The sequence below is a fragment of the Oncorhynchus clarkii genome, unplaced genomic scaffold, assembly GCF_045791955.1.
Source record: "Oncorhynchus clarkii lewisi isolate Uvic-CL-2024 unplaced genomic scaffold, UVic_Ocla_1.0 unplaced_contig_12229_pilon_pilon, whole genome shotgun sequence".
Taxonomy (NCBI): domain Eukaryota; kingdom Metazoa; phylum Chordata; class Actinopteri; order Salmoniformes; family Salmonidae; genus Oncorhynchus; species Oncorhynchus clarkii.
Window position 1 is genome coordinate 145,954 of NW_027261129.1, and position 9,649 is coordinate 155,602.

The 9,649-nt window shown below is 35.7% G+C and overlaps 8 non-coding genes across 8 annotated transcripts; all 8 read left to right on the forward strand.

Annotated features, from left to right (window-relative positions):
• The first annotated feature begins 745 nt into the window (after window positions 1-745).
• Window positions 746-857, forward strand: trnal-caa (transfer RNA leucine (anticodon CAA)). Its single transcript has 2 exons — window positions 746-783; window positions 812-857. It is a non-coding gene; the product is annotated as a tRNA-Leu (tRNA).
• A 340-nt stretch (window positions 858-1,197) lies between these two features.
• On the forward strand, window positions 1,198-1,309 carry trnal-caa (transfer RNA leucine (anticodon CAA)). Its single transcript has 2 exons — window positions 1,198-1,235; window positions 1,264-1,309. It is a non-coding gene; the product is annotated as a tRNA-Leu (tRNA).
• Window positions 1,310-1,659: 350 nt separating this feature from the next.
• On the forward strand, window positions 1,660-1,771 carry trnal-caa (transfer RNA leucine (anticodon CAA)). Its single transcript has 2 exons — window positions 1,660-1,697; window positions 1,726-1,771. It is a non-coding gene; the product is annotated as a tRNA-Leu (tRNA).
• A 339-nt stretch (window positions 1,772-2,110) lies between these two features.
• trnal-caa (transfer RNA leucine (anticodon CAA)) lies at window positions 2,111-2,222 on the forward strand. Its single transcript has 2 exons — window positions 2,111-2,148; window positions 2,177-2,222. It is a non-coding gene; the product is annotated as a tRNA-Leu (tRNA).
• Window positions 2,223-3,034: 812 nt separating this feature from the next.
• Window positions 3,035-3,146, forward strand: trnal-caa (transfer RNA leucine (anticodon CAA)). The gene is made up of 2 exons: window positions 3,035-3,072; window positions 3,101-3,146. It is a non-coding gene; the product is annotated as a tRNA-Leu (tRNA).
• An 803-nt stretch (window positions 3,147-3,949) lies between these two features.
• Window positions 3,950-4,061, forward strand: trnal-caa (transfer RNA leucine (anticodon CAA)). Its single transcript has 2 exons — window positions 3,950-3,987; window positions 4,016-4,061. It is a non-coding gene; the product is annotated as a tRNA-Leu (tRNA).
• Window positions 4,062-5,316: 1,255 nt separating this feature from the next.
• Window positions 5,317-5,428, forward strand: trnal-caa (transfer RNA leucine (anticodon CAA)). Its single transcript has 2 exons — window positions 5,317-5,354; window positions 5,383-5,428. It is a non-coding gene; the product is annotated as a tRNA-Leu (tRNA).
• A 349-nt stretch (window positions 5,429-5,777) lies between these two features.
• trnal-caa (transfer RNA leucine (anticodon CAA)) lies at window positions 5,778-5,889 on the forward strand. The gene is made up of 2 exons: window positions 5,778-5,815; window positions 5,844-5,889. It is a non-coding gene; the product is annotated as a tRNA-Leu (tRNA).
• The last annotated feature ends 3,760 nt before the right edge of the window (window positions 5,890-9,649 follow it).

A 9,649-nucleotide genomic window follows, 5' to 3' on the forward strand; every position in this document is an offset into this window, starting at 1 on the left:
AACACATGAACAGTGATTAATAGTTTGATAGATGTCATAGTTTGAGAACAGAAAACACATGAAACGGGAATAATAGTTCAATACATATCATCATATGCCTAGTTTAGAATTCAATAAGTTACTCAAATTCCATTGAAAAATGTTTTTTACTATATCTTTCATTAGCTTTTAATTTGTTTTGTTTCTTTTTCTTTGTATCTTAAGATCTGCATGTAACCATCAGACATATCAGATGTTATGTTACATAATCGTGAAAAAATATGAATTTTAACATTTTGTAGTTGTCAGGATGGCCGAGTGGTCTAAGGCGCCAGACTCAAGGTGAGAATCCTTCCTAGTTACAGGGGTATTCTGGTCTCCGATTGGATGCGAGGGTTCAAATCCCTCTTCTGACACAGCTTTTGCCTTAAAAAAGAGTAGCTCTTTGTCAAAACCGAAAAATTCTCCAAATGGTGAAAGGAAAACACATGAACAGTGATTAATAGTTTGATAGATGTCATAGTTTGAGAACAGAAAACACATGAAACGGGAATAATAGTTCAATATATGTCAACATATGCCTAGTTTAGAATTCAATAAGTTACTCAAATTCCATTGAAAAATGTTTTTTACTATATCTTTCATTAGCTTTTAACATTTTTTGTTTCTTTTTCTTTGTATCTTAAGATCTGCATGTAACCATCAGACATATCAGATGTTATGTTACATAATCGTGAAAAAATATGAATTTTTACATTTTGTAGTTGTCAGGATGGCCGAGTGGTCTAAGGCGCCAGACTCAAGGTAAGAGTCCTTCCTAGTTACAGGGGTATTCTGGTCTCCGATTGGAGGCGAGGGTTCAAATCCCTCTTCTGACACAGCTTTTGCCTTAAAAAAGAGTAGCTCTTTGTCAAAACCGAAAATGGAAACAGGAAAACACATGAACAGTGATTAATAGTTTGATAGATGTCATAGTTTGAGAACAGAAAACACATGAAACGGGAATAATAGTTCAATATATGTCAACATATGCCTAGTTTAGAATTCAATAAGTTACTCAAATTCCATTGAAAAATGTTTTTTACTATATCTTTCATTAGCTTTTAACATTTTTTGTTTCTTTTTCTTTGTATCTTAAGATCTGCATGTAACCATCAGACATATCAGATATTATGTTACATAATCGTGAAAAAATATGAATTTTTACGTTTTGTAGTTGTCAGGATGGCCGAGTGGTCTAAGGCGCCAGACTCAAGGTGAGAATCCTTCCTAGTTACAGGGGTATTCTGGTCTCCGATTGGAGGCGAGGGTTCAAATCCCTCTTCTGACACAGCTTTTGCCTTAAAAAAGAGTAGCTCTTTGTCAAAACCGAAAAATTCTCCAAATGGTGAAAGGAATACACATGAACAGTGATTAATAGTTTGATAGATGTCATAGTTTGAGAACAGAAAACACATGAAACGGGAATAATAGTGCAATACATTTCATCATATGCCTAGTTTAGAATTCAATAAGTTACTCAAATTCCATTGAAAAATGTTTTTTACAATATCTTTCATTAGCTTTTCACATTTTTTGTTTATTTTTCTTTGTATCTTATTATCTATATGTTTCCATCAGACATATCAGACATTATGTTACAGAATCAAGAAAAAATATGAATTTTAAGGATTTATTAGTGTCAGGATGGCCGAGTGGTCTAAGGCGCCAGACTCAAGGTGAGAATCCTTCCTAGTTACAGGGGTATTCTGGTCTCCGATTGGAGGCGAGGGTTCAAATCCCTCTTCTGACACAGCTTTTGCCTTAAAAAAGAGTAGCTCTTTGTCAAAACCGAAAATGGAAACAGGAAAACACATGAACAGTGATTAATAGTTTGATAGATGTCATAGTTTGAGAACAGAAAACACATGAAACGGGAATAATAGTGCAATACATATCATCATATGCCTAGTTTAGAATTCAATAAGTTACTCAAATTCCATTGAAAAATGTTTTTACTATATCTTTCATTAGCTTTTAACATTTTTTGTTTCTTTTTCTTTGTATCTTAAGATCTGCATGTAACCATCAGACATATCAGATGTTATGTTACATAATCGTGAAAAAATATGAATTTTAACGTTTTGTAGTTGTCAGGATGGCCGAGTGGTCTAAGGCGCCAGACTCAAGGTGAGAATCCTTCCTAGTTACAGGGGTATTCTGGTCTCCGATTGGAGGCGAGGGTTCAAATCCCTCTTCTGACACAGCTTTTGCCTTAAAAAAGAGTAGCTCTTTGTCAAAACCGAAAAACTCTCCAAATGGTGAAAGGAAAACACATGAACAGTGATTAATAGTTTGATAGATGTCATAGTTTGACAACAGAAAACACATGAAACGGGAATAATAGTTCAATATATGTCAACATATGCCTAGTTTAGAATTCAATAAGTTACTCAAATTCCATTGAAAAATGTTTTTTACTATATCTTTCATTAGCTTTTAACATTTTTTGTTTCTTTTTCTTTGTATCTTAAGATCTGCATGTAACCATCAGACGTATCAGATGTTATGTTACATAATCGTGAAAAAATATGAATTTTAACATTTTATACTTGTCAGGATGGCCGAGTGTTCTAAGGCGCCAGACTCAAGGTGAGAATCCTTCCTAGTTACAGGGGTATTCTGGTCTCCGATTGGAGGCGAGGGTTCAAATCCCTCTTCTGACACAGCTTTTGCCTTAAAAAAGAGTAGCTCTTTGTCAAAACCGAAAAATTCTCCAAATGGTGAAAGGAAAACACATGAACAGTGATTAATAGTTTGATAGATGTCATAGTTTGAGAACAGAAAACACATGAAACGGGAATAATAGTTCAATACATATCATCATATGCCTAGTTTAGAATTCAATAAGTTACTCAAATTCCATTGAAAAATGTTTTTTACTATATCTTTCATTAGCTTTTAACATTTTTTGTTTCTTTTTCTTTGTATCTTAAGATCTGCATGTAACCATCAGACATATCAGATGTTATGTTACATAATTGAGAAAAAATATGAATTTTAAGGTTTTGTAGTTGTCAGGATGGCCGAGTGGTCTAAGGCGCCAGACTCAAGGTGAGAATCCTTCCTAGTTACAGGGGTATTCTGGTCTCCGATTGGAGGCGAGGGTTCAAATCCCTCTTCTGGCACAGCTTTTTTCTTAAAAAAGAGTAGCTCTTTGTCAAAACCAAAAATGGAAACAGGAAAACACATGAACAGTGATTAATAGTTTGATAGATGTCATAGTTTGAGAACAGAAAACACATGAAACGGGAATAATAGTTCAATACATATCATCATATGCCTAGTTTAGAATTCAATAAGTTACTCAAATTCCATTGAAAAATGTTTTTTACTATATCTTTCATTAGCTTTTAAAATTTTTTTGTTTATTTTTCTTTGTATCTTATTATCTACATGTTTCCATCAGACATATCAGATGTTATGTTACATAATCATGAAAAAATATGAATTTTAAGGATTTATGAGTGTCAGGATGGCCGAGTGGTCTAAGGCGCCAGACTCAAGGTGAGAATCCTTCCTAGTTACAGGGGTATTCTGGTCTCCGATTGGAGGCGAGGTTTCAAATCCCTCTTCTGAAACAGCTTTTGCCTTAAAAAAGAGTAGCTCTTTGTCAAAACCGAAAAATTCTCCAAATGGTGAAAGGAAAACACATGAACAGTGATTAATAGTTTGATAGATGTCATAGTTTGAGAACAGAAAACACATGAAACGGGAATAATAGTTCAATACATATCATCATATGCCTAGTTTAGAATTCAATAAGTTACTCAAATTCCATTGAAAAATGTTTTTTACTATATCTTTCATTAGCTTTTAACATTTTTTGTTTCTTTTTCTTTGTATCTTAAGATCTGCATGTAACCATCAGACATATCAGATGTTATGTTACATAATTGAGAAAAAATATGAATTTTAAGGTTTTGTAGTTGTCAGGATGGCCGAGTGGTCTAAGGCGCCAGACTCAAGGTGAGAATCCTTCCTAGTTACAGGGGTATTCTGGTCTCCGATTGGAGGCGAGGGTTCAAATCCCTCTTCTGGCACAGCTTTTTTCTTAAAAAAGAGTAGCTCTTTGTCAAAACCAAAAATGGAAACAGGAAAACACATGAACAGTGATTAATAGTTTGATAGATGTCATAGTTTGAGAACAGAAAACACATGAAACGGGAATAATAGTTCAATACATATCATCATATGCCTAGTTTAGAATTCAATAAGTTACTCAAATTCCATTGAAAAATGTTTTTTACTATATCTTTCATTAGCTTTTAAAATTTTTTTGTTTATTTTTCTTTGTATCTTATTATCTACATGTTTCCATCAGACATATCAGATGTTATGTTACATAATCATGAAAAAATATGAATTTTAAGGATTTATGAGTGTCAGGATGGCCGAGTGGTCTAAGGCGCCAGACTCAAGGTGAGAATCCTTCCTAGTTACAGGGGTATTCTGGTCTCCGATTGGAGGCGAGGTTTCAAATCCCTCTTCTGAAACAGCTTTTGCCTTAAAAAAGAGTAGCTCTTTGTCAAAACCGAAAAATTCTCCAAATGGTGAAAGGAAAACACATGAACAGTGATTAATAGTTTGATAGATGTCATAGTTTGAGAACAGAAAACACATGAAACGGGAATAATAGTTCAATACATATCATCATATGCCTAGTTTAGAATTCAATAAGTTACTCAAATTCCATTGAAAAATGTTTTTTACTATATCTTTCATTAGCTTTTAACATTTTTTGTTTCTTTTTCATTGTATCTTATTATCTATATGTTTCCATCAGACATATCAGATGTTATGTTACATAATCGTGAAAAAATATGAATTTTAAGGTTTTGTAGTTGTCAGGATGGCCGAGTGGTCTAAGGCGCCAGACTCAAGGTGAGAATGCTTCCTAGTTACAGGGGTATTCTGGTCTCCGATTGGAGGCGAGTGTTCAAATCCCTCTTCTGACACAGCTTTTGCCTTAAAAAAAGAGTAGCTCTTTGTCAAAACCGAAAATGGAAACAGGAAAACACATGAACAGTGATTAATTGTTTGATAGATGTCATAGTTTGAGAACAGAAAACACATGAAACGGGAATAATAGTTCAATACATGTCAACATATGCCTAGTTTAGAATTCAATAAGTTACTCAAATTCCATTGAAAAATGTTTTTTACTATATCTTTCATTAGCTTTTAACATTTTTTGTTTCTTTTTCTTTGTATCTTAAGATCTGCATGTAACCATCAGACATATGAGATGTTATGTTACATAATCGTGAAAAAATATGAATTTTACGTTTTGTAGTTGTCAGGATGGCCGAGTGGTCTAAGGCGCCAGACTCAAGGTGAGAATCCTTCCTAGTTACAGGGGTATTCTGGTCTCCGATTGGAGGCGAGGGTTCAAATCCCTCTTCTGACACAGCTTTTGCCTTAAAAAAGAGTAGCTCTTTGTCAAAACCGAAAAATTCTCCAAATGGTGAAAGGAAAACACATGAACAGTGATTAATAGTTTGATAGATGTCATAGTTTGAGAACAGAAAACACATGAAACGGGAATAATAGTTCAATATATGTCAACATATGCCTAGTTTAGAATTCAATAAGTTACTCAAATTCCATTGAAAAATGTTTTTACTATATCTTTCATTAGCTTTTAACATTTTTTGTTTCTTTTTCTTTGTATCTTAAGATCTGCATGTAACCATCAGACATATCAGATGTTATGTTACATAATTGAGAAAAAATATGAATTTTAAGGTTTTGTAGTTGTCAGGATGGCCGAGTGGTCTAAGGCGCCAGACTCAAGGTGAGAATCCTTCCTAGTTACAGGGGTATTCTGGTCTCCGATTGGAGGCGAGGGTTCAAATCCCTCTTCTGGCACAGCTTTTTTCTTAAAAAAGAGTAGCTCTTTGTCAAAACCAAAAATGGAAACAGGAAAACACATGAACAGTGATTAATAGTTTGATAGATGTCATAGTTTGAGAACAGAAAACACATGAAACGGGAATAATAGTTCAATACATATCATCATATGCCTAGTTTAGAATTCAATAAGTTACTCAAATTCCATTGAAAAATGTTTTTTACTATATCTTTCATTAGCTTTTAAATTTTTTTTGTTTATTTTTCTTTGTATCTTATTATCTACATGTTTCCATCAGACATATCAGATGTTATGTTACATAATCATGAAAAAATATGAATTTTAAGGATTTATGAGTGTCAGGATGGCCGAGTGGTCTAAGGCGCCAGACTCAAGGTGAGAATCCTTCCTAGTTACAGGGGTATTCTGGTCTCCGATTGGAGGCGAGGTTTCACATCCCTCTTCTGAAACAGCTTTTGCCTTAAAAAAGAGTAGCTCTTTGTCAAAACCGAAAAATTCTCCAAATGGTGAAAGGAAAACACATGAACCGTGATTAATAGTTTGATAGATGTCATAGTTTGAGAACAGAAAACACATGAAACGGGAATAATAGTTCAATACATATCATCATATGCCTAGTTTAGAATTCAATAAGTTACTCAAATTCCATTGAAAAATGTTTTTTACTATATCTTTCATTAGCTTTTAACATTTTTTGTTTCTTTTTCATTGTATCTTATTATCTATATGTTTCCATCAGACATATCAGATGTTATGTTACATAATCGTGAAAAAATATGAATTTTAAGGTTTTGTAGTTGTCAGGATGGCCGAGTGGTCTAAGGCGCCAGACTCAAGGTGAGAATGCTTCCTAGTTACAGGGGTATTCTGGTCTCCGATTGGAGGCGAGTGTTCAAATCCCTCTTCTGACACAGCTTTTGCCTTAAAAAAAGAGTAGCTCTTTGTCAAAACCGAAAATGGAAACAGGAAAACACATGAACAGTGATTAATTGTTTGATAGATGTCATAGTTTGAGAACAGAAAACACATGAAACGGGAATAATAGTTCAATACATGTCAACATATGCCTAGTTTAGAATTCAATAAGTTACTCAAATTCCATTGAAAAATGTTTTTTACTATATCTTTCATTAGCTTTTAACATTTTTTGTTTCTTTTTCTTTGTTTCTTATAATCTACATGTTTCCATCAGACATATCAGACATTATGTTACAGAATCATGAAAAAATATTAATTTTACGCATTTATAAGTGTCAGGATGGCCGAGTGGTCTAAGGCGCCAGACTCAAGGTGAGAATCCATCATAGTTACAGGGGTATTCTGGTCTCCGATTGGAGGCGAGGGTTCAAATTTGTGACACAAATTCTGTTATGTCTGATGGAAACATGCAGAACTTAAGATACATAGAACAGAATACAAAGAATGTGAAAAGGTAATGAAAGATATAGTAAAAAAATGTCTAAAAATTGAATTAGAAACTAGGAATATGATGATATGTATCGAACGATTATTATGACATCTGTCAAACAACTATGAACCCTTAAAATACATATGTTTTTCACGATTCTGGTACATAAAGTCTGATATGTCTGATGGAAACATGTAGCACTTAAGATACAAAGAATGGAAAACAAATAATGTTATAAGCTAATGAAACATTCAGTAAAAACATTTTTTTAAGGAAATTGAATGTGAGTGAATTCTAAACTAGGCATATGATGACCTGTATCGAACGATTATTCCCGTTTCATGTGTTTTCTGTTCTCAAATAATGACATCTATCAAACTGTGAATCACTGTTCGTGTGTTTTCCTTTCACCATTTGGAGAAATTCTCTGTGTATTTTACCAGCTATTTTTATAGTCTCGATGGTAGAGTAAACCTGTAGGTTCCATTCGCACGGTTGTCACACAATCTCCTTCAGTGATAGTTGCTCTGCACCTTAATCAAGTCTCCGTATAAATGCACCTGCACTGTGATAGTCTCAAAGGTCCGTTAAAAGCGCAGAGAGCATCATGAAGAACAAGGAACACACCAGGCAGGTCCGAGATACTGTTGTGAAGAAGTTTAAAGCCGGATTTGGATACAAAAAGATTTCCCAAGTTTTAAACATCCCAAGGAGCACTGTGCAAGCGATAATATTGAAATGGAAGGAGTATCAGACCACTGCAAATCTACCAAGACCTGGCCGTCCCTCTAAACTTTCAGCTCATACAAGGAGAAGACTGATCAGAGATGCAGCCAAGAGGCCCATGATCACTCTGGATGAACTGAAGAGATCTACAGCTGAGGTGGGAGACTCTGTCCATAGGACAACAATCAGTCAGTCGTATATTGCACAAATCTGGTCTTTATGGAAGAGTGGCAAGAAGAAAGCCATTTCTTAAAGATATCCATAAAAAGTGTCGTTTAAAGTTTGCCACAAGCCACCTGGGAGACACACCAAACATGTGGAAGAAGGTGCTCTGGTCAGATGAAACCAAAATTGAACTTTTTGGCAACAATGCAAAACGTTATGTTTGGCGTAAAAGCAACACAGCTGAACACACCATCCCCACTGTCAAACATGGTGGTGGCAGCATCAGGTTTGGGCCTGCTTTTCTTCAGCAGGGACAGGGAAGATGGTTAAAGTAAAGGGGCTGAATAATTTTGCACGCCCAATTTTTCAGTTTTTGATTTGTTAAAAAAGTTTGAATTATCCAATAAATGTTGTTCCACTTCATGATTGTGTCCCACTTGTTGTTGATTCTTCACAAAAAAATACAGTTTTATATCTTTATGTTTGAAGCCTGAAATGTGGCAAAAGGTCGCAAAGTTCAAGGGGGCCGAATACTTTCGCAAGGCACTGTATGTTTCACTTTCCTGACCACTCACTGGCACACAGTGGAAACAGGTGCTTGTGGTATCAACCTGTGGAGACATATATTTAGTTGAGTGTTTTAGGAACCAATGTATAACATACTGAATTGGGGTTTTATATTGTGAATAATCTAATTTTATTTGTCATATGCGCTGGATAGTCGAGGTAATTGAGGTAATATGTACATGTACGTAGAGTTAAAGTGACTATGCATAGATAATAAACAGAGAGTAGTAGAAGCGTAAAAGAGGGGACTGGGTAGCCATTTGATTAGCTGTTCAGGAGTCTTATGGCTTGGGGGTAGACCCGGCGCTCCAGTAATGCTTGACGTTTGGTAGCAGAGATAACAGTCTATGACTAGGGTGGCTGGAGTCGTTGACACATTTTAGGACCATCCTCTCACTCCACCTGGTATAGAGGTCCTGGATGGCAGGAAGCTTGGTCGCAGTGATGTACTGGACCATACGCACTACCCTAATTAGTGCCTTGCAGTTGGAGGCAGAGCAGTTGCCAAACCAAGCAGTGATGCAACCAGTCAGGATGCCCTCGATGGTGCAGCTGTGGAAGATTTTGAGGATCTGAGGACCCTTGACAAATCTTTTCAGTCTCCTGAGGGGGAAAAGGTTTTGTCCTGCCCTCTTCACGACTGTCTTAGTGTGTTTGGACCATGACAGTTTGTTGGTGATGTGGACACCAAGGAACTTGAAGCTCTCAACCTGCTCCACTGCAGCCCCGTCAATGAGAATGGGGGCGTGCTCGATCCTCCTTTTCCTGTAGTCCACAATCATCTCTTATTCATGTTGAGGGATAGGTTGTTGTCCTGGCACCACACGGCCAGGTCTTTGACCTCCTCCCTATTGGCTGTCTCATAATTGTTGGTGATCAGGCCTACCACT